The sequence below is a fragment of the Bos javanicus genome, chromosome 7, assembly GCF_032452875.1.
Source record: "Bos javanicus breed banteng chromosome 7, ARS-OSU_banteng_1.0, whole genome shotgun sequence".
In the NCBI taxonomy this organism is placed as follows: domain Eukaryota; kingdom Metazoa; phylum Chordata; class Mammalia; order Artiodactyla; family Bovidae; genus Bos; species Bos javanicus.
Genome location: NC_083874.1, coordinates 75,985,099 through 76,008,753, shown reverse-complemented (window position 1 = coordinate 76,008,753; position 23,655 = coordinate 75,985,099).

Here is a 23,655-nt window from a genome sequence, read left to right as displayed (position 1 = left end):
AGTAATAATCTAGTAGTTTTGGATGTTATAATTCAACAAGCAACATACACTTTTGTGGTCTCTACCACAGCAAAAAACTAAATGTTCTGGGTATGATCCCCATCATGTCTTAAGCATGGTTCCCACAAACACTACAGATGAATGAGACTTGTGGGGAACATCTCAAGCATATAACATCCTTAGTCTGAAAAACAACTGAAATGATAGTTCATGCTCAATGATTCTATAGCTCGTAGTATTCCTTCCATAAATAAATACAGTTTCTGCACAGTAAGACTCATAAACATATTTATCTAAAATGGCCACATATCCCAGAAACAATTCTATTCACAAATATTCAACTACTTATTATATCACATGACCTGACTTTCATTATGAGAATATGCTCACCTATATGTAAGAGCATTAAAGACAGAAAACAAACAAACAAAAACTAAGGCATCCAAAACAGGCTTATTTATAAGTTTTTTTAAAATTTTATTTTATTTTTAAACTTTACATAATTGTATTAGTTTTGCCAAATATCAAAATGAATCCGCCACAGGTATACATGTGTTATTTACAAGTTTGATACTTAAAACTTAAGATGTATTCATTTGACAAATTAAGATTAATTCATTTGGTATTTAGAAGATGGTTCAGATTTAAGTTACTTTTCAATGCCAATGTTTGACTTAATTTATCAGAACTGTAAGCATTCTGTGAAAAAATATTAACATTATAAAGTCAGAAACTTGTTGTTATGATGTACATCAATGTAATGGAATGTCGATTTTCAAATAGAATGAGAATAAAATAAAAACACACAGAAAATACTGAATGTGCCTTTTATCCCAATATATTGACTTTAGAAATGATACTTTCTCTCTAAATCATATGTTTCACTATTTTCATAAGGATTTTTCTGTCATTTCTTTAGTTCCCAGATAATCATTTTTGTTGCAAAGTTCTAGAGAATTTTTGGCTTTGACCCATTTATAGCCATTTTGGATAAGGATAAAGGCAAGAAAAGTTTGAAGAAAATAGGCTTCTCTTACGTGTGAAATAAAATCATTATGTAAGAGGACATTTGATGTTTCTTAAGATGTCTGACTAAAGTTATGGCTTGCATGGTGACGATGAAACCCATAAATGTCAAAGGATAAGAACCCTAGGCCAGTTATATAGCCTTTTTATCAGGATCTTAAGTCATTACCAAAAATTACTAGGTAATAATAACACTTTAGAATTTTGGCCAATAACTACTTCATTCCTATATCTGTTTCAAAGTCTTATGGAGCTACAGCAAATAAAATTGTATTTTGACTAATGATATTCAGCGCTTATCTTTTCTATCTCACTTTAAAATCATCATATGTAAATGATCAAAGTCCTCATAATACAAGATATAATGTTTCTGAATATTTCACAAAAATATTCATAACAGAAGAGGTAACTTTGTGAAGTTAAAAGTTCTCTTGAACTTCATTATAACAATTGAACATACAACAAAGATTGGTAGTAACAATGCAAAATATTACATATAGAATAAACAACAAGGTCCTCCTGTATAGCACAGAGAACTATTTCAATTTCCTATGATAAATTATAATAGAAAAGAGTATGTAAAACAATGTATATATGTGTAAAACTAAATAACTTTGCTGTACAGCAGAAATGAACACATTGTAAATCACCTATACTTCAATAAAATAATTTTTTAAATGATAGATATATGTTAATAACTAAAACTAGAAAAAAGAGTAATATCACAGAGGAAAATGAAACGATTATCTTAATAGTAGATACTAGCAGATTTGACTTAGAACTACCCTTGATTTTGGTGAGAAAATGAATTATTACTTGTTTAAACCAAAAATATGAAAAAAATTTACCTTGTGTTTGAGTAAATTTTGCCATACACTGTGAAAAATAGGACTCTAAAACATGTTATTGATGCAGAGTTATAAAGAACTTAAGAATTAATTAGACTGGTTTACTGAATCTTGTTTCCATGTTTATTACATGTAAAATATTGGGTACATTATAAAACTTTCCTTAAAATCATCTGTAAAATAAAGGTAATAACAATGCCTAAGTACATTATTATGAGAATTAAATGAGGTAATCTAATATAAACTATCACAATGGCTTTTATATATAAAGATACAAGGAGGAACTATTTTTACTGTTAATGTTACTGAAGATTTTCTGAGACAATGAGAGATTCTGAATCTCCTTGAACTTCCATTTAAAAGCAGACAGAGCCACTAAGAATAAATCCAAGACTGATGGACAGCATTTACAATGTACCAAGAACTAAGACACAAATTATGAACAGATGGGTACAATAAAGGACAGAAATGGTATGGACCTAACAGAAGAAGAAGCTATTAAGAAGAGGTGGCAAGAATACACAAAACTATACAAAAAAAAGATCTTAATGACCCAGATAACCATGATGGTGTGATCACTCTCCTAGAGCCAGACATCCAGGTATGTGAAGTCAAATGTTCCTTAGGAAGCATCATTATGAACAACTAGTGGAAGTGATGGAATTCCAGATGAGCTATTTCAGATCCTCAAAGATGATGCTGTTAAAGGGCTGCACTCAATATGCCAGCAATTTTTATAGAGCCTGTTGTAAATCTTTGGTGCTTGAGCAATTAACTCATTTGATTGATGTGTAATGCTGGGCTGGGTGAAGCACAAGCTGGAATCAAGATTGCAGGGAGAAATATCAATGACCTCAGATATGCAGTTGACACCATCCTTACAGAAATCAAAGAGGAACTAAAGAGCCTCATGATGAAAGTGAAAGAGGAGAGTGAAAAAGCTGGCTTACAATTCAACACTCCAAAAATAAAGATCATGGCATCTGGTCCCATCACTTCATGGCAAATAGATGCGGAAACAATGGAAACAGTGACAGACTTTATTTTCTTGGGATCCAAAATCACTGCATATGGTGACCGCAGCCATGAAATTATAAAATGCTTGCTCCCTGAAAGAAAAGCTATGAAAAACCTAGACAGCTTATTAAAAAGCAGAGACATTACTTTGCTGACAGAGGTCCGTGTAATTAAAGCTATGGTTTTTCCAGTAGTCATGTATGAATGTGAGAGTTGGACTACAAAGAAAGCTGAGCATTGAAGAATTGATGCTTTTGAACTGTGGTGTTGGAGAAGACTCTTGAGAGTCCCTTGGACTGCAAGGAGATCCAACCAGTCCATCCTAAAGGAAATCATTCCTGAATATTCACTCGAAGGACTGATGCTGAATCTGAAACTCCAATACTTGGGCTACCTGATGCAAAGAACTGACTCATTGGAAAAGACCCTGATTCTGGGAAAGGTTGAAGGCAGGAAGATAAGGGGGCAACAGAGGATGAGATGGTTGGATGGTATCACCAACTCAATGGACATGGGTTTGAGCATCACCAGGAGTTGGTGATGGACAGGCAAGCCTGGAGTGCTACAGTCTGAGGGGTCGCAAAGAATCAGACATGACTGAGTGACTGAACTGAACTGAACTGAATAAACACCAAGACATATTCTTGTAAGTTTAATAAACATTAAAGTAAAATATTTTGTAAGAAAGTTAATAATATTAGGCATAAAAAGGCAAATGAAATTAAATTATCACAAAAATTTTGACAGTGACTTTTTTTATGACAGAAGAAAACAGAGCTGTATATTAAAGATACTCTAGGAAAGAAAAGGTGAGGAATATTCAAAAAAATCCACAAACAACAGATGCTGGATAGGGTGTGGAGAAAAGGGAAACTTTCTGCACTGTTGGTGGGAATGTAAATTGGTACACCCCTAGGGAGAACAGTATGGTGGTTCCTTAAAAAACAACAACAAAAAATAGAGCTATAATATGACCCTGCAATTCCACTCCTGGACATGAATACATAAAATATTAAAAAAAAAAAAACATGCCCTGAAAATATACATCCACCCCAATGTTCATCACAGGACTGTTTACAATAGCTAATACATGGAAGCAACCTAAATATCCATTAGTAGAAGAATGGATAAAGAAGATGTGGTGCATATATATACAACAGAATACTACTCAGCCATTAAAAAGAATGAAAGAAAGGGCATTTGCAGCAAGGAGGATGGAACTAGAGAGTATCATACTGAATGAAATGTCAGACAGAGGAGAAATATTATATGACATCTCTTATCTGGAATCTGAAAAGAAATGATACAAATGAACTTACAAAAAAGAAAGAGACTCACAGACAGAAAATGAACTCATGGTTGCTGGGAGGATGGGATAGTTAACGACTTTGGGAAGGTCATTTACTCACTGCTATATTTAAAATGGGATAACCAACGAAAAACCTATTGTATAACACATGGAACTCTGCTCAATGTTATGTGCCTGCCTGAATGAGAGGAGGTTGGGGACAAAATGGATATATGTATGTGTATGGTTGATTCCCTCTGCTGTACTCCTGAAACTATCACAACATTGTTAATCAGCTATACCCAATATAAAATGTTTTTGGTGTTAAAAAAAAAAAACTAACATTTTTGTTTTTAAAAAAAAGGAAAAGTGAGTGAAGGAGTCTGTATTCACCAAAACTCACTTTCAAGTACAAAAGGCAGAGCTAAATGGTCAACATCATTCAAAACCTCAGGGAGTTTTGATTTTAGGACTGTGTCTTTAGGAAATGAGTAGAATATGAGCTTCAGACCACCACCATGACTAGAAAGCGATCAATATAAACCCTGATAGTAGTTCTCAGTTGCTCGGTCATGTCCAGCTCTTTGTGGCCCCACAGACTGTAGCCCACCAGGCTCCTCTGTCCATGGGATTTTTCCAGCAAAAATACTGGAGTGGGTTGCCATTCCCTCCTCTAGGAGATATTTCCAACCCTGGAAGCGAACCCGTGTCTCCTGCACTGTAGGGAGATCCTTTACTGCTGAGCCACAGTGAGAATTAATATATAGTCAGTTCTGAAGCCAAAACTAAATGATAGTTTAATTCAAGAGAATAATATGTAATAGTCATATATAGCCCTATCAATGCTGATATGGGGAAAGATTATGCAAAAGAAATATAAACCTTTTTCATTCATCTTATTGATGATTATAATATTAGTATTGTATTATCAGTATTGTAATTCCAATGGTAGGCTTCTTCAGCAGATACATCACATAGGAGAAAAAGAGGATTGAGGTGCAATCTGTAGAATTTTCCTTTAATTTCAATTTTTTAAAAATAATATAATAAATATAAGAAAAAAAACTACCATAGAACTCAAGATAGTTGTTTTTGTTAAGGAGACACAGGAGGAACTTCTGAGATCATTGGCAAAGTTCTAGCTCTTGACACAGATGTTTGCTTTATAATAATTCAACTTATATAACTATATGAAAATTAGTATTAGAACTATTTCTGTTTTGTAACAATTAAGTGAAAATAAAGATCAGTGAAATCATAGAACTTGCAGTTTTACAATGCACTTATAATACTCATTTTAAAATTTCTATGCCCAAAGGAAAATATTACAACTATAAGAAAATATCTTAAACATATAAATAAATACCATCTAGGCATGAGCTTTTTATTCCCTCTTTAAGACTTGAAGTAACATTGGAAAATCACTGTGTCCTTTGCATGTCCTTTCCCTGGAGCATACTGTGTCATTCCTTATAGCACAGTGGAGTTGGCATGAACCATAGGCTTCTGCTATTACAATGATCTTCTATTGGACTGAAGAATTAAAAATTTAATGAATGCCAGTTTAAAAGGTTAATGAGATGCTGCTTTGATGGCAGTGGGTCGTTTCAATGGGTTGTTCCTTGAAACACCAAGATGACAGCATTTTATTTACATTAAATTATTTGGATTGGAACCACCCAACTCGTTGGATGATTGCTGGTTGTCCATTTAATTTCCTGTTAACAAAGAACTGACCATATTTCAACTTAATTCTCAGAGTTAGGTTTTGTTCCATTCTATATTTTCTTTCTATTGCTATAATAAAAGAGAAAAGAATGTAGTTGACAAACTATGTAATTACCAGTGTTTACATTTTTAATTATTGGAAGGGCAAACAAACACATTACTGAATTTTCTGTAAGGCAAATAATATCTTTATTTGGTTGCAAATTCCATCTCTCAGTTCATTATTTGTTTTCACTCTGACTTCATCCATCTGAAAATTTCATTTTTTCCTCACAGAGAATAGCTTCATACAGTCTCATAATTCAGGTGATTTCAAACACTAAGCTCCTTTTTAATATTCATTATATTTCCCAATTTTTGTTCTAAAATGTTATATCATTCTAAAGTAAGGCTGAAGCCGTAGAGCATGTATTTATATAGTCTATATTTGTATTTATATTTACCCCAGGAGTGCCATAGGGCTATAAGTCATTGTCTTTGCTGTAACTGGTCATCAAAGATAGAATGTTGTTTTGCTCTTCTCTGCTCTTCCTTTACCTTGCAGAGAGGCTGTTTTCAAGCCCTGGGAGAGAGGTGGGGGGTTTCTATTCTTTGTGATAATGTGTCTAGTTTGTGTTTATAAAGTAGTATTCTATCAAAACTATCAAAACTTAATTTTTAATGAAATGTTCTCTCTCCCCATCCTAAGCCATGCCTGTTCCTTGAAACCACTCTGCCCTCCAATGTGATGGATTAAAGTATCCACTATGAAAGGGTGGTTATGTTCCAGAGTGTACGACTGATCCTCCAAGAATGTACAGTGAAAACTCCTGCATCACAGTTACTGTATAACTTACATGAATTTATTATTCAGCAAAATAAGAACACCCATACCTTTCAATTGACCCTCATTACAGGGGATATCTCTGGTTTTAGAAAGCTATCCATCTCCTTTCTTTACCTAAGTTGCCATCTGGTCAGTTTATTGATGGAGATTGTTGTTTTTATAGAAATCCAATTGATGCTTAACAGAAGCCAGTTGTTATACACACCTTTAATTAAAAGTAAATTAGATATCACTTATATGTGAGAGGACTTCCCAGGTGGCGCAGTGGTAAAGAATCCACCTGGAGACAGAATCACGTGGAGACACAAGAGGCAGAGATTTGATCCCTGGGTTGGAAAGATCCCCTGGAGAAAGAAGTGGCAATCTGTTCCAGTGTTCTTGCCTGGGAAATCCCATGGACAGAGGAACCTGCAGGTCTACAATCCATGGGATCAGAGAGTCAGACACGACGAAGCGCACACACACACACACACACACACACACAGATGTGAGAGATTAAAAAAAAACTGCTCTAGCTCCCTTTAGATGGCTCAACAGTGAAAAGCAAAATCTCAGTTGTGAAGATTATTTAAATTGTCTGCATATGCATAATCAAAATAAAATAAAAGGGTGAGCTTGACTTTCATTAACTTAAGTTGTACCCTTCCCTATGAGAAGTCAAGATCAGATGTCATTTTGGAGAATGAGGGGAATTGAGCCATATAAACACAGCCCAATATAAGGCAACTATCTACCCAGGAGCCAATACCACAGAGACTTGGTCACTAAGCATAACAACAATATAATAAATGTTGGTTAAATGACTAAGAAAGTCAATGGAAAATGACATAGTTTTTAAAAAGAAAAAAAGGACTACATATGCCTTTTGAGATTTTGGTTAACATTTTATGAATAATGTACATATGATAAAAAATAATCTTATTTTTAGAATCTTATCTCTTACAAATTGGAAAAACAAAAAACGTGGAGGACTGGGAGGCAAGCAGTGCTACACACTGGTTAGTTCAACAGCTTTGGAACTCAAGAGAACCCACATGTTGTCTATTAACTACTAACTTTAAGTCTCTTTCTTCATCTATATTATGGACATAATATCTGGTAAATTTTCAGCTAAAGTTTAAAATGTGTATATAAAACTACTAGTCCACTGCCTAGCACATGTTAAACACTGGAGATCGCATTTAAGCTGAAACACCTACTCACAGAACATTTACTTATTGTTAAACAGGGCTTCCCTGATAGGTCAGTTGGTAAAGATACTGCATGCAAAGCAGGAGACCCCAGTTCAATTCCTGGGTCGGGAAGTCCCACTGGAGAAGGGATAGGCTACCCACTCCAGTATTCTTAGGCTTCCCTTGGGGTTCAGCTGGTAAAAGATCCACCTTCAATGCATGAGACATGAGTTCAATCCCTGGGTTGGGAAGATCCCCTGAAGAAGGGAAAGGCTACCCACTCCAGTATTCTGGCCTGGAGAATTCCATGGACAGTCCATGGGGTCACAAAGATTCAGACCCACCTGAGAGACTTTAAAAATAAATAAATAAATAAAATGTTGAAAGAGAACTCAGGCTAGGTGGGGACTTACTTGAAGTTAAAAACAAAAGATTTATTCTTCCTAAAAGCTTCAGCAACTATAGTAACTGACACATAATGGAATAATATCATATTCTAGGTGGAATCTGCCATTTCTTCTGAAATATGTTCATAGCGATCAATTTCCCTTTATTATTAAAGTTTCATTGATTATTTGAAATGGCAGATTCTAGTATGTGAACACAGTAAAATAAATGTTTGCCTGTCACTCTTAGCATGAAGGTGTCCGTGGTTTGTACTTATGAAAGGATTAGGTGTGATTATTTTACTTAGCAATATATTAACATCCATTGAATAATACAGTATCTCTGCCCTTGTTTTTCCCCCTAACACATATAATTCCATCACTGGGCATTTTGTTTTCTTTCTTTGAAATTAACTTCATGTACTTTCCATCATTATTCTTTCTTCACATTGGTTCTACTTGCATTCAAATATTTTAGGTTTATCTCATGAATTCACTGAGATATTTTCTTAAAAGCATTGATAAAAGTGCCTACTCTTGACTTTTCCATTTGATTAATAGAAAATAATCATCTCACTCTCTCATGTGGTTTGCTTAATTAACTGATATAGGCAGCACAAATAATTTCTACAGTAGTGTACTTATTGTTTTAAGAATTATGTGAAAATTAGTCTCTTACTACATGATTAGATTTTCAGATCTGGTAATGAACAAAAATAGTCTTTCTGTGCCATCTTTTAATGTGTTTTTAATCACCAGCTAAATAACAAAGAATTGTCTTTTAAAATAATTAAGACTACATATCGAGTCTCCATAGGATGTCAACAATAAAGGGGTTAATGAAGCATCCAATCATCATGGAAACAATAAAAAAATGTCTTGCTTTAAACAACCCAAAGCAATTTCTGCAATCTAAATGCATCTGTGCTGGAATAATTTCCATAGCATCAGAACATTTTTCATCCTGCAGAGATTACAAGACGAAAAAGAGGAAAGCTTACAAATGATGGCAACCTCCTATGTAAGTAGAGCCAAATATTTAAATGAAAAATCTGTCAAAAAAGCCAAGCTATTACAGTTTCACAAACCAAGCTAAACATCATGGCATGACCTCAGTCATGGCACCATTTAGAACTATGAAAGAATATTACAATGAGAGATTTCCATTTACATATTGCACATAGCTTCTCAGCATATTAATAAAATCTCTGCTATGTGTTAAAGTAACAGATGCTTTTTTTCCCACTCTTTATAATCCAAGATCAGTTCAAGGCTCAAATCAAATACCAATTCATTTTATCTTTAAGAACATCTCATTCATAGACATGATTGGAAGTAACATATATCCTAAGTCAAATGAAATTAATGTGTATTTAAATGATCTGATGATAGAAGTGGCAAGAATAAAAACAATGATGATACATAGAGTTTTCTGTATAATTACTTCAACTGCTCAATATGTCCCACTCATCTACAAGCTATAATACAAAAGTACAGTACTCGGAAGCTGAGTTCAAGTACTTACTAGCTTATTATTTGAGCATATTGTTTAACCAGCTGTCAACAGGAAATAGGCTCAGAGATGTCAGGAATTACAACAAATGTATTTGCTTTTATATCTCTGGTTTATTTACTAGCAGATTATATTATCAGAATAGTTCCCAATGTGCATTTTCTAAATTAATGACTTTTTGTTTTCAGTTCTGTTAAATGGGAACAATTCATACGCTACTATATGAAGTAATGGAAGTGTATACATCACTAATAAAAATATAATAGGCACATAATAAATGTTCATTAAATGTGAAGTATTATTGTTAAAAAAAAAAGGTTTACAAAAATATATTCGATGGTTTCTTAAGAAAAGAGGATTTGTTTTGGACCATTAAGTTGTATACTTGCCGCAAATACCACTATAAATTTATTTGTGTGTATCAATCACAATTTAGATGAAATAAGGTCATATAGCAATCTAAATACTTTCTTGGCTTTTTGTTGTATATACTGGAGACACTTCAGATCATTTATGTAATAATTTCTAAAAAGGTTTTTTTGTACTCTCCATGTTGTAGAAATTGTACTTTAGCTCTAGTATCATTTATTTTCTTGCTATTTAAATGAGGGTTGGTATAATTTCCACTTACTATCAGGAGAGAACTAGAGAACAATTAAACATGGAGATTGAGGCTGTTTCTATTTAATGTGACTGAAATCAACAGGGGAAACCAATTCACAGACCCAAATGATTGTTTTTCCCTTATAAGTGAGTTGTTTGGCTGAGTATACTGTATAAACGTTCTACTTCATAGATTTGGTGCCAGTCAGCTTGCATTTATACTGAGAATGGAATCCAGATTTTTCACAAAGGCTGTTTCCATAGAGCCAAAAATGAAATGAAGAGGGGCTGCTTCCTTGTAAATAGTTAGAGAAACAGAATAATTGTTATAAAATTGCTGTTAACAGTGTAGGAAATGCATAGCATGCACTGCTTAGATATATGATTCCATTTCAAAATTAGTTCAAATTATGTACTTTCTACCTGATACTACTCTTAACCTTTGATAATGTTCATAACTGATAGAGATCATTGGCATTTTGTAGAATGTAGTAAACTGATTCATTTTAAAGAAGCAGTGAAAAACCAAGAAATTACTACATGAATATAAGGAACACAAACCCACAACAAAACATCGGGGCTCAGGTTTGCATTTGGGGGAATGTATTTTATTTTTATGGCTTTTAGATGAGCATTTCCCATACTTTAATGTTTCTGAAAACAAGACAGAAGCAGAGTTGATAATCACCTCAGGGGGTTAGATTTTCTATCTCTACCCACATTCATATTCTCAGAGTTGGAATTCAACTTGTTCACAGCAGTAAATTCTCATCAACAATAACTGAAAAGTTTAATAATTTAGCATTCAGGTCATTCTTATTATATACTTTAATAGGTGAACTATAATTTTATTAAATTAATTTTAAAGCTCACTATGAATAAAAAATTGAATTATTAATAATAAAACAAGTTATGAAATAAAAGCTTAAAATACAGCTTCAACAATTCATGTTTCACAAGGTTTAAGAAAAACTGAAGTAATAGTTATGAATGGAATTTAGGATTAAAATATTACTTCTTTACTCTCAATATCTTCATTTAAATCAGTCTACTCATTTCTTAATACATTTTGAAAAATATATTGTATTTAAATATTTTCAACATTTTTAGTTATATATGATCTCATTTAGTCTTTTCAGGGCTTATGCCTTAGTTAAACCAACCCTATGACCAACCTGCTGCTGCTAAGTCACTTCAGTCATGTCCGACTCTGTGCGACCCCATTGACGGCAGCCCACCAGGCTCCCCCATCCCTGGGATTCTCCAGGCAAGAACAGTGGAGTGGGTTGCCATTTCCTTCTCCAACGCATGAAAGTGAAAAGTCAAAGTGAAGTCGCTCAGTCGTGTCCGACTCTTAGCGACCCCATGGACCGCAACCTACCAGGCTCCTCCATCCATGGGATTTTGCAGGCAAGAGTACTGGAGTGGGGTGCCATATGACCAACCTAGACAGATATTAAAAAGCAAAGACATTGCTTTGCCAACAAAGGTCCGTCTTGTCGAAGCTGTGGTTTTCCAGTAGTCACGTATGTTGGGCTATAAATAAAGCTGAGCATTGAAGAATTGATACTTTTGAACTGTGGTGCCAGAGAAGACTCTTGAGAGTTCCTTGGACAGCAAGGAAATCCAACAAGTCCATCCTAAAGGAAATCAGTCGTGAATATTCATTGGAAGGACTGATGCTGAAGCTGAAACCAAAACTTTGGCCACCTAATGCGAAGAACAGACTCACTGGAAAAGACCCTGATGCTGGGAAAGACTGAAGGCAGGAGAAGAAGGGGACGACAGAGGATGAGAAGGTTGGATGGCATCACCCGATGCAATGGACATGAGTTTGAGTAAGCTATGGGAGTTAGTGATGGACAGGGATGCCTGGCGTTCTGCAGTCCATGGGTTCACAAAGAGTCAGACATGACTGAGCAACTCAACTGACCCACCCAAAATTAATCCAACTGATGTATCTGCACATTGCTAAGTTATAAGTTCTGAAGATAATTAAATGCATAAATAACTGTAGGAGTTAAAATATTAACTGAAATGATATGTTAGGCATTTCATCAAAGACATTATTTTAACAATATCACTTTTAATGAATTACTGAAGAATCATAACATATAGCCTACAGACTTTAATCAGTCATCAGAACATATATGAGATTTAATAGTAGATATTATATTATTGGGGAAAATGCTGTGGTCATCAGAGATTTTTGAACATGCAATTTTATAAAATCTATTAGTTGTACATGTTCTCTAATATATACATATATGTGTGTATATATATTTCTTTAACTGCAAATAATAAAAAAGATTTAAGAGGAAAAACATTTACTAAATGTTTTCATTAAAATTAAATAAATGGAAAGTAAATTTCTGTAATATTTAAGTAATAGAACCATTGCTTCATTACAGCCATTTTATTTTTTTGTTTTTTTTTTTTGTTTTTTAATTTTATTTTATTTTTAAACTTTACATAATTGTATTAGTTTTGCCAAATATCAAAATGAATCCGCCACAGGTATACATGTATTCCCCATCCTGAACCCTCCTCCCTCCTCCCTTCCCATACCATCCCTCTGGGTCGTCCCAGTGCACTAGCCCCAAGCATCCAGTATCGTGCATCGAACCTGGACTGGCTTCTCATTTCATACATGATATTTTACATGTTTCAATGCCATTATCCCAAATCTTCCCACCCTCTACCTCTCCCTCTCCCATAGAGTCCATAAGACTGTTCTATACATCAGTGTCTCTTTTGCTGTCTCATATACAGGGTTATTGTTACCATCTTTCTAAATTCCATATATATGCGTTATTATACTGTATTGGTGTTTTTCCTTCTGGCTTATTTCACTCTGTATAATAGGCTCCAGTTTCATCCACCTCATTAGAACTGATTCAAATGTTTTCTTTTTAATGGCTGAGTAATACTCCATTGTGTATATGTACCATAGCTTTCTCATCCATTCATCTGCTCATGGACATCTAGGTTGCTTCCATTACAGCCATTTTAAAATCTTTGTGAAACAAGTGTATACCATCAACCCAAAGATTCAATTATGAAAATTTTAAATTACTATGTTATTGCAAAGTGGAATAGATCTTTCAGTATGAAAACATAAATTATCAGTAGAGAAATTTTTAAAATTTAAAATTATCATAAAATATCTTAATACTAGAAAAAGTAAAATATTCTATATGGGAGACAATAGAGCACAAAGACTGGAAACACAGGATCTGACGATCATTTATTTGCCTTTGAACTTTATATAGTTTATTCACCTACCTTTCAGCTTCCTCGTCTGTAAAATCATGGTAATAAAAGAATCTAACTCAGGACACTTCTGAAAGCTATTCATTGGGAAAGTGCCAGATATATTGTAAAGGGTGAAATTGGCTCAGTCATGTCTAACTCTCTGCAACCCCCGTGACTACAGTCCATGGAAATCTCCATGCCAGATACTGGATTGGGTAGCCATTCCCTTTTCCAGGGGATCTTCCCAACCCAGGGATCAAACCCAGGTCTCCCACAATGCAGGTGGATTCTTTACCAGCTGAGCCATCAGGGAAGCCAGATATATTGTAAATTACTAATAAATGCCAGCCATTGTTATTATTTTGATAACCTATATTTCACATCTAAATTGCAACATTTCTAATACTAACATTATTTATTTTCATTCAGTGATGGTGACAATGATAAGTGGAAATAGCACATTTTCCAGCATTCTAGTTTGCTATAAGAATCAATAGATAAAACTCTCTTTGACTTTAATATCTTATTGTATAAATATTAACTGAGCAATTTAAATTTAATTCACATTTCTATTTTTTTCTGTTCATTTCTGTTCAACACACACATACCACCCAAAGACAAATAGAGAAAAAGGAACAAAAATCTACAGGAGATTTGCATCCTGATATAAATAGATAATCAAGAGTTATTTCTATTTCTCTAGAATATTTGCTATTACGGCATCCAAAATGTAATTTGGAAACTTGTGGATGATAAACCACTGTGATCACTCTTTTCAAATACCTGAATTTAGTTCTTGACTTTAAATTTTTCTATTACCTAAGGAGTTTTATATCTGACAACATTAAAATTTGACATGCTAGCATTAGAACATAACTTAGAAATCATCTTTTATATGTGTAGTAACATAATTGAGGAATAGTCACATAAGAACCCTTGATTTTGAGAAAAAGCAATAAAGGCTGGGTGCAACTATTTTCTAAGTGTCTAACAGTGGGCCACTTCTTATAACAACATGACTCATGAGTATTCAAGAGACTTCAAAATGTGGAGCCAAAAGTATGTGTTATAGAAAGGTCCTTTTATGCCTTTGATGTACAAAGCAAATCAGCCTGAAATCATCAGAGAATAGCCATGACAGGGGTTGGACAAATCTCAGTATGATCAAAGCATTCTAGGCCAATGGCATTTGAAAGGAAATTAAAGCTTTCTCCACTGAGATTTAGCCATCTTCTAAACAGAATAAATGCAAGAATGCTAAGATGGATGCATATGTTAAGTAGAGCTAGCACTCCTCCAAACCGTCACCCCAGCGCTTCACTTATTAAAGCTGTGGGCACCATTCCTATTTGCATGCCATGGAACTGTTTTAGGAAACACTTTCATTGCTTTTTTCTTGTCTTCCTTAATATAGTCCAAAATGAGAAAATGCTCACTGAGAATATTATTTGTCATATTGTAGATAAGGGATTTTTAGGCAATTTTAAGAACAGAATTATTGAGAACTGATCTTTTATTTCTATTGGTGCAAAAAGTCTGGTAACAAACTAACATAACTCTAACAAGAACAGCTATAATGAAATTTAATGACAACATGTTTTAATGATTCACAGTTATTACTTATCTGGGAGTGCTAAAATATATTGTTATCCCTGACATGATCAAAGGTTAAAAAGACAGATTGTAAATACAAAGCTTGCATTTGCTTTGCAAAACACATCTTCAAGTACTGTTTTCTCTAATATTTTGAAACACTGTTTATTGAGAGAAATTAAGCATTGAAATATTATTCACATAGAATCATGTTGATTTAAAAATGTTTAACAAAGGAGTATTAAATAAAATGGCTCTGAGACCTCCTTGATCTTACATATTTAAGAATAATTATGTAATGTAATAAGCTTGTTCTGAACTGAACTGAACTGAGGTGGTCATTCACTGAAGAAGAGTAGATTTTGTATAAAGCACATATAGGAGAACTCTGTTTTGATATATTTAGGTAGTTCTGTGCTTTAGCTCTGAAATAGAGCTAAAGTTATGTGTATACTGTTCACCATGCTTATAGCATTTGTTAAATACAGTGTTGAGAGTTCAATATGACAAACATTATGGACAGTCTAATATGAACAATGCATGATGCCCTCTTTAAGAAACTTGTATTAAGATGGGAAAGATGTGCATATAATCAGTCCCATGGTATGGCATGGCAAGAGACTTTACAGAATTATGCGGCTTGAGTTTATTACTTTTTAGAAGCATGAAGCATAACAGGAGAAAAGTAGTGATCAGTACCAAAAATACGTGACCCCTCTCATGTACCTGGTACTCTTATTCTAAAAACCACAACAGATGACAACACATGGAAACACACACACTCACACACAAACACACATACACCTACGGTTTTCATGGCTTTGAAGCATGGTAAAGGCTTTGAAAATCACAGTACAGTTGTATAGAATGTGGGATGGCATCACTGCCTTTTTATAAATTGCAATCTTATCTTTGCCATTTTCTGGGGAAGCTTGGAAAATAAAAGACAACAGTACTTAACTCATTGACTTATTGTGAGGATCTATTGAGATACGTATGCACAACCTGATTGATAGGAAATCTCCAACGAACGTTTGCCATTACCCATCATATTCTTAATACTGCTACTATTATTTTTTAAGGTCAGTAAGTTTTCCCCTTGTCTTTCTTCACTCATTTTAGATTTGGGCTTTGATATACAATATTTTCTAAAGAAATATTAGCTTATTATATATGATGGGTTAAGTAAAGTAACAACAGAGCTTGAGCTGGTGATCAGATTTCTAGATAGAAATCTTTTTCTCTAAGTTTTAGTGTCCTCATGAGTGAAGTAGAGGTAACCATACTGTGAGTATTAGCATCTCCACACTGCTGCTGCTGCTGCTAAGTCGCTTCAGTCGTGTCCGACTCTGTGCGACCCCATAGATGGCAGCCCACCAGGCTCCCCCGTCCATGGGATTCTCCAGGCAAGAAACTGGAGTGGGTTGCCATTTCCTCCTCCAATGCATGAAAGTGAAAGTGAAGTCGCTTGGACTGCAGCCCTCCAGGCTTTTCCATCCATGGGATTTTCCAGGCAAGAGTACTGGACTGGGTTGCCATTGCCTTCTCCAATCATATTCTGGTTTATCACACTATTAATATGAGGAAATGTGCTCCAAGGATTCATCTTGGAATACCTGTGAACCACTGCTCCACTCTGCACAGGAATCATTTATTTAAGCTTCATTACCATTTGGGTAATAGGGAATCTGAATTTGCTGGCCTTTTTAATCTTGGGACAGAGTATTTTAGAGGACTGCGGCTGAATTAAGTTACATGACAGGACATGATGAGGCATGATTGAGACAGGAACACATTTCAAAGCCCTGAAACAAAAATTAACAAGGCGACTATTTGAATTTTAGGTACTAACCATATTAATCAAATTTATAATGCATAGAAAAGATACCTAAATATAACATAGAGATGAAACACTCTATGTTTCATCTGAAATTTATTAAAATTTCATAATCTGCTTCTCTAACCTTATACCTCTATTTTGTAAATGGATTTTAACATTTTTCTTTTACATCTCTGTTATACTACCATATTGTATTAGCCTTTGTAGTTCTAGTTTTACTAATTTCACAAATATTGATTTACATGATCCTTACTTATAACAGTATTTAGATTCATAGGAAAAACGTCTGCAAATAATAAGTAAACAATTATTTGAATAATTTTTAACACGACAAAATGTTAGAAATTAAGTGGCCACACTTAGAAGGAATGAATGGAAAAGATCTTACGTAGGAAAAAGAGAGTAGATATGATAAATTCTGCTAATGTGTGTCTGGAAGATGTTTTTAATGTGAGTAAGCATTGAAAAAAAAATGGGGGATGTAAAACATTGGACACAGAACTACACTCTAGTTTCAGATATAAGTGGGGTTAAAATTCTGGTACTTCTAGTACCTAGTTTCATGACCTTTCACAAGCAACTCAGTCATTCTGATGCTCAAATGTGAATATAAAATATATTTACCTCTTAAAATTTCATGAAGTAATGCATGTAAAGAAGCATCCTACTTCACACATTGGTATGATTTCAATAAATGTTAGCTATGTCAACTATAATAGATATGTAGGATTGCGGAAATGACTTACAAATATTTAGAACTGAAGTTCTTAATTTGCATTTAACTATTTAGGCTGGTATTTGAAATAGCTAGCAAAAAGTCTAATATTTTCCCCTCCTCTTGGTCTCAGACAATCCTCATTTATAGAATGTCATTTTTCTAGAGATTTACTACAATTAAAAAAATTATTTCAAATTAATTTCCCAGAAACGAACTATAGTCAATATATAGGAACTAATTTTGGTTAATTATTGATTGTTCATTTTTCAGATGTGGTCCCAAATAGAAAGAATGTGCCTCTCATCCTTTGAAGCATGCATTTTCATATGTGCAATCAGATCAGATCAGATCAGATCAGTCGCTCAGCAATACCCTATCACAAAGAAGTTAACACAGACCAAGAGATAGCAATGGCACTGTGCCTCCAGCATCTTAATGTTCACAATCCATGAAAATAAACATGAAAATAAACTCCATTTAACAATGGAGTAGAAAATTTCTGGGCACTTGCCCAGTCCAATTACAACTTTTAGGAAATTTCTACTCCTCCCCCTCACCTCTATATATTTGGACTATGTGAGCCTATTTCTCTAACCAAAATCAGTTGAGTAGAGTAGTTACTTAACCTACAGTAGACTAATCAAGTTTTCTTTAAATAAGTTTTTTGAGTTAGGTAGGGTTCAAGTCACTTTGTTGGTTTTAACAACAAAATTCCAGTTCTGAAAAAACTATTTTATGCAAGATAAACAAACACCAAAACAAACAAACAAAAAATTAGAAAAAGCCACTCTATGGGGTGGGAGTTGGGTGGGCAGAACAGATAGAAAAAGAGCAAACCAGAGACTTGGCACATGCCAAGGTATTAATCCTAAAGGAAATCAACCCTGAATATTCAATGGAAGGACTGTTGCTGAAACCGAAGCTGCAATAATTTGGCCACCTGATGTGAAGAGCCAACTCATTGGAAAAGACCTTGATAATGGGAAAGATTGAAGGCAAAAGGAAAAGTGGGAGGCAGAGGATGGTTAGATAGTATCACTGACTCAATGAACAGGAATTTGAGCAAACTCCAGGAGATAGTGAAGAACAGAGGAGCCTAACACACTGTAGTCATGGGGTCACAAACAGTCAGACATGACTTGGCAACTGAACAGCGAAGTTATTAATAACTCTGGTTCCTGTTCCAATCCTCCTTAATCTAAACTACACTTATATTTAGGTACAGTGAAATATTTCTGTATTTACAAGCCAAATTAGTATTATTAACATTATCCAACTGAGTTGTGACAAATCCATCCTTTGTCATAATTGCTGTAAAATTTTCTATAATTCTAGTGCTTTTAAAATAATATATTTTGCCATTAAAAGATAAGTGTATAACAAAAAAGGAGACTATGTGGGTTTGAGAGCTGCTCACAGAACCAACGTCTATGAAGCATGCCTTAAACAACTTACTTAAACTTTGCTTAAATGATACAACTTTTGATAGGCTTCCTACTTTCAAGTCAGGTTTTAACTATGAAATCTGTCAAAACAACATATAAGGAGACATACAACATATGATCAGAATCAATTAGGTAAGTTTCAGAATGATACAGCTACATGAGTCTTGAAGTATATGTTAAATATTGGCAGAGTTCATTAATGTTTACTTTTTAACGAACAAACCATTTTATGAAATTGAAGATCTGCAACTGGGTTTCTCTTCCAAAAAAACAGAGCATAGTTGCTTTTTGAGCTACATTTTTAAAATATGACAGTAACTTTTTTCATGACTTTTAATTTTATTTTTCAAGAAGTAATTTGAATCAAAACATTTTCTGAAGTGTGAAATCATCTTTGTTTTATTTGTTTTTTAACCAATTATACTTTGTTAACCAACTATACTCGTATAACACAGACTTCTCTGTCAGTCCCACAATATGTTGCATATTGGCCAAGTGGTTCACATTTTTATGCTAAGAACCTCTATTTTGTCCCTTATTTTATCAGATTACTCTTTAATATAAACATAATTATGTTTTGTTATTAGCCATGGGAAAAAATCAATAAATCCAGTGCAATCTGCACAAAATTAGAGTTTATCAACATGTAGACAATATCTAATTTCATGGATGGAATTGCTCTAGCATTACCTCATTTGGAAATGTTCTCATGGATGAATCTATTTTGTAAATTAAGGCAATTTGAAGTGAGGCTTGAATAAGATGACTTTGACCTTGTGATATTGGGCCTTAGATTTCTCTAATTTGAATGTGATGCATTTAAGAAAACAGTCATATTTTCTCTAACTCTTTTAACGTCTTTAATTTTATATTATGTAAATTACATATGGCTGCAGTTATTAGAAGAGACGATTTAAAAGCTGAGTGGCCCACTTACTTGAATCTATAGCACTTAAAACATTTCTGCAAATAATAATACTGCCTTGCACATCCAAACAGAATTTTGCTTTCCAAGTATTTTCACACCTCTGTTTTCACTTTGTATATTTTTGAAATAGAGATGGGTCACAAGAATGCTACCTATATTTCATTATAGAGAAGACTGATCTCTACTGAGATTAAATGATTAAATGATATCTCACATCTAGAGCCCTATCTTTCAGTTGTCCAAGTGCAAATCTTACCAGCTCCATAGAATCAATGTAAATGTAATGGGGCATCCTTAGTTTAGCAAGTAACATTTGGCAGAATTGTTGAGTTTTTCTCCAAATGTTTATGGACCCATCCACTTCATCTCCATCTCTACTGTTGATTGATGCTCTCCATGTTTCAACTGGTTGGGTCTTCCCATTCATGTGTTGTTTTTTAATGAGCTTTTTATGTGTAAATTACATGCCAAAATCCTCTTTAATAAAAACTAAGTGACTTTCTCATAGTCACACAACTAGTAAAGTGCACAGCCTGAAAAAAAATCTTCCCCGGTGGCTCAAACAGTAAAGAATCTGACCGCAATGAGGGAGACTCAGGTTTGATCCCTGGGTTGGAAAGATCCCTTGGAGAAAGGCATGGCAACCTACTCCAGTATTCTTGGGATTCCCTTGTAGTTCAGTCGGTAAAAAAAAGTCTGCCTGCAATACAAGAGACCTGGGTTCAATTCCTGAATGGGAAAGACAGCCTGGAGAAGGAAATGGCAACCCACTTCAGTATTCTTGCCTGGAGAATCCCATGGACAGAGAAGCCTGGCAGGCTACAATCCCTGGGGTCACAAGAGTCAGATATGACTTAGCAACTAAATCATCATCATAAAAGATTTTCTCATGGTCACACAACTAGTCATATGCATAGCCTGGGAAAAAAAATATCTTCTGACTATTAGAATGAAAATATAAACTTCTGGAAGGTATATATTATGATGCATCCCTGCAGTACCTAGCAAAGTGCCTTCAGCAAAATAGGTGCATCATAAGTACTTTGATTAAATACCATCACAAGTCCCTGATTAAATCAAGGTCAAGACTGAGACTAGCATCTCATTAAATCATCAATACCTTGCCCAAATGAAACTGTGGTTATTCTGGGATCAGCAAATATTAAAATATCTACGGGCTATATTTTGAATTGCTTTCCCAGGTGCAATTTTAAACTTGCAATCAGAGGGGCAGCTTCTTAATACACTTTCTCTTTATATTATTTCCTAGTATATACAGGCAAACCTCTTTGAGCAGAGCTACTGCAAATACATAGAAGTAAAAGCAGACTTTTAGCTTTAACCGTACTTAATTGATGTTCTAAGGATGAAAAACCCCTTCAGCAATAAGGGTCCTCAGTTAGATAAGCCACTGTGTCACAGAAGGACCCCAAACTGGACCCCTTCTGATCTTCGTCCACACCAGCCAGCTGCTGCGAGGCAGTTCAAGAAGACAGTGCTTAAAAGGACCTGCAAGTTTGACAAAAAAAGTTGGAGAAATTGATTGGTATTTAGAGTTTAGTGGTCTCCTATGGGTATTTCTGGGTTTCTGTGACTGATTTTGATGAAGTGCTTTTATTTGTCTCTCTACCCAGAGACTGCAGATGAATTTGCAATAGAGCAGCATGCCTCCTGTTTAGCTTTGTCAGGCACCACTTAGACATGTTATAATTTATTTTCCAGGAAAAATATTTCTCATGAGGGCTTCTGGCTAACACAGTTATAAAGCAGCTGGCTACCGTTCAGCCTGTTGTCTGCTGGCAGCTGGGCTTCCCTGCTTAGGCTGAAAAGAAAGACAACTGGAGAGGAAAGTCGTGGAAGATGGGGGCTGGGACCAAACATTCTACTTATGTAGGCCTGAGTCTCCTCATCTTGACTGCTTTTGGTGGTTAACAACTTTGCAAGCATCCTATTAAGTCTGGAAGGGACTGCTGTTATTTGTGTGTGTGTGGCCGTACAGTGGAATCATATCTTAAACAGGCTTTGGCTTGTTTTTATCATTATGCAGACTCAAACTGCTCTTGAAAATTCATTAAATCACCCAGCTAATTTTTTTCTAACATAGGACATTCCAGATAGAGGGTCAGATAATTACTTTGATTATTTTAGAACAACAAAGTTTAAAAACTTTCAACACTGAATGCAAACACATTGTGAGGAAATGTTCATATTATTAGAGGTACATAGGAACTGAGGTTAACTTATATTAATGTTCCTTGATGTACACTCACTCTGAGGCATGTGTTGTCTCAGTGAAATAACAAAATTGCCCAAAGGATTTAACTTATTTTATTTTTCTTTTTAACGAGTGCATATACCATGTATTATCAATCAATATCTCCTATGTATCATTGAGAAAATACAAATTCTGCCAAATAAATAATATATTTTTATCATACTGAATTTGTCATTTTCAATTGAAAGAACTCTTTTATCATAGAATTCTTATACATGATAAGGCAAATTTAAGCTTAACAATTGCTTTAAGAAATTCTTTTAACTCCTTACCCTGTATCCAATTATTCTGAATCATTCTTCAACTCTGATTTATCAATGGCTGGATTTTTTTTTACAGGGTATCATCTTCTGTGCCACCAAAGTCACTGGTAATGAATTATTTCACAAAAGAGCCCCCACTCCCCACCAGTATTGCCTCCAGAAATTTTCTTCAAATTTTCTGGCATCCATTATGTAAAATTCAATGCTTCTTTTTTTTTTTTTTTTAACTTGTATCTGAAGGTATCAACAGAAAATGCTCAGACAGCAACTAGATCTCACATTATTCTTTCTTTGATTTTCAAGTGGTTTATTCACCAAAACATCAACATTGGTAGGCTATAGTTGTCCAGTCATGCCTCCAGGAAAAACAAACAAAGTCCATGAAAGCACAGCAATAAAAACTATACCCTGATATTACGATGTCATTATTCATGGTGAGCACAAGGTTAGGCTACCCCCAAGTATACAAAAGTAGCAGACTGATTACTTTGAACTAAAATTACTTAGGGAACAGACAGAGCAAGAAGGACACTGATCTTCCTCTCTGTTCCCCTGAAAAAAGGAAATAAACTTGCCTGTACTAGGAGACATCCTTATCACCAGATATAGGGAGTTCAGGGTCAAGAAATCTGTTTTAATAAACCGTCCTTAGTTTCCTCACTAATTAGTAGCAAGGTTAAGTTTGTCTTGTCAATTGCTTTTAAATGTATTTTTTTTTTTTTGTCTAAAAGGTTTTTAAACAGCCTGCTTTTGTTGCTCCTTAGTTTCTAAGTCTATGAGACCTCCATACACACTAAATTAGATTTTTTTCCTGTTAATCTGTCTCATGTCTATTTAATTCTTAGATCAGCCAAAAGAAGCAAGAGGAGTAGGAGGAAATTTTCCCCTCCCAAACAACTGTAGAAGGTACACATATTTCAAGATATTAAAA